This window comes from Zerene cesonia, chromosome 16, assembly GCF_012273895.1.
Source record: "Zerene cesonia ecotype Mississippi chromosome 16, Zerene_cesonia_1.1, whole genome shotgun sequence".
Taxonomy (NCBI): domain Eukaryota; kingdom Metazoa; phylum Arthropoda; class Insecta; order Lepidoptera; family Pieridae; genus Zerene; species Zerene cesonia.
This window is the reverse complement of record NC_052117.1, coordinates 4,497,690-4,500,274: the sequence shown is the minus strand read 5'-3', so window position 1 is coordinate 4,500,274 and position 2,585 is coordinate 4,497,690.

The following is a 2,585-nucleotide window of genomic DNA, read 5'->3' as shown; positions in this document are numbered from 1 at the left end:
ATATGTGTAAATAAATGCTAATTAATAAAACGCAATTGCATTGCGTTTATCGCTTGTTTATTACAATGGATACTTAAATATACATAGCACTTATCACTGTGACTAGAGTCACGTTTTATAATGACTTATTGGTTTATTAGCAACATCACAAGTCATATTGTTTTATACTTAATTTCCGACAGTTAACCTAAAGAAGTATAATGATGTAGATCGGACAAAAGACTAAAGAAGGAAATAGAGCAATAGATAATAGGCAATAGAGTCCTATAAGAACCAAGTGGAAAATTTTCAACCATTTCAACATAAATTATATTATCTATCTAATATATAATCATTATAATATTGGTTTCATTAGCTTATCATTTTTTTAAATAAGCAATAAAATTCCACAACATGGCCAATTAAGGAAACCAATGAACAGTGAATTTCAAGTGAAATAAGTGTTACGCTACAGGTGTTGTTTCGTTCTGTGAGCACGTACTTGTTTCAGTGATAGTAATTGTGATCTCCGTTTATAGATAGTATGTCAATAATGAAAGTGGCGCATTGCTCGACGGTAGGTCAGTGCCGTGGTTATTGCATAATCTATGTCACAGCGAACATCATCGTGCCAATTTTGGTATAGCTGATTGATCGACACTTAGATTTCCTATTTCGTTGCTTACGATTCAGTCGTGTCATCAAAACAAAGATTATTAGGGACGATTGATCTTCCGCGTGTTCTAAGTTCATCGATTATGGAAACTCGCATTGTCTTAAGTAGGTACGTGCATTTAAAGCCCAGGTATATAGGTATATCTGGAAGAGCATATTACCGGTTTTATTACATCGTGCATGTTGAGCGCGCAAAAGTGCATAGCTCAAAGGTCAGGTTTCTCTCAGGTGACGGAAGTGCTAGGATGTCGTCATATTGGGTATTGGGCGCCTTAGTCGTTTATCAGTGTCGATGAACTTACGCGATACTATATAACGAAAAATAATTTGTTTCATTGTCGTATTTGAAGTAGATAGGTAAAGAAAATTACTTATTATTGTCATTAAAGGCGTTGAACTTTCCAAGGTCCCACATATTTCCGCCTTTGCAATCCGCAGCCGCTTCCCCAGCTTAATTCGTTTTGAAATTTTTAATGATTGCTTTGTTCTCGCTTTATTTAGTGTAATAATTGTGTCCTTTTTTCTTGTTGCTTTGTATTAAAGTTATGTAAATTTTTCCGTTAACGCATATAGGTCGAATGTAATTTAAATTTCGGTCACTTATAAACTGTGTTATTATATTGTGTAATGTTATATTAGAACGTAAGTGCAGTACATAATCTTGTATTACACTCCGTTATTATTACCGAGGTTATCTAAGTAACAACGCAACTAGATACACGTAATGTGGATGTAATCTAACATTAATAAATTAGTACCAGAGTTGAATGACTATTCACTATTAATCTATCAATCAATGTAGAGGTTGTTATTTAATACGCTACGATTTCTATACAAGTGCTTTGAATACGCCTGATCGTGTATTTGACATGTTAATAATTAAAGTATTCCGATATGATTTTGCTCGAAGTTACATTTTTGTTTAAAAAAAAAAACATCCGTCGCGCTGAATTATACTTATATTTGGTTGATATACACTTTAAGTATTCTTATGAAATAAAATTGCTCGGTTCATATAAATTATCACACGAGTCTATATAAAATACCTGTTCATAGATTGTGTATAGATCAGTGATAGCACAGTATTATCAAATCGCGGCTCGCATGCATCGTGCACTGATGCGCACGAGTGGATTCGTACCTACGTACTCAAGGGCCCATGAAATGCAGCAAAGCATGCACGTGAATTATTAAAGTTGGCTCTTGTGTTCATTACAACCGTTATTATTCTAGTAAAGGATCTTTAATTATACAATTGTAGGGAAAGGCCAAGGTGAAGATTAAGTTTATGTTACTCATTAATTTTTATAGGCCTACATTCGGGGAGAATTGGGTGGAGGTTTCGTTTTCTGTTACGGCTTATTAATAACAAAATATTCCTTTTTATGTAATAAAATATGGAAATATGTTAATATTTGTTGTTTAAATTATGCCTTCTTTTTATAAATTGAATTCTACGCGTAAATTATTACACCGTATGTATTTAATTAAACATGCGAGTGTTGTACTGCATTTCATTTTCAACATTTCAACATTGTCTATTTATTTGTATATAGAAACGAGCTGTGGGTAAACAACCTAGAATACACCATGCGAAAATATAATATAATAATGTACTCATACCCATTGAAGTATTTAATAACGACGATATTATGTACCCTAACACATAACTTTTGGGTGAGGAGTCATCACCGTAACAAGTGGGGTGATCTATGACATGATAGTCAGACATGCATCAGTGCTTCATCGTGGAAAATTTTAACGTACTTTTCCTTTCGCACTTTTTATAGAAAACTAGCAAACTCGGCGAACTCCGTTTCGCCACCAGATGGCTTCGTTTTTGAAATTTTCCAGAATTTTCTTTGCTATAAACCTCACGACGCCCAAGACCTTTCCAACGAATGCAAAACCATGGAAATCGGTTCGTGCGT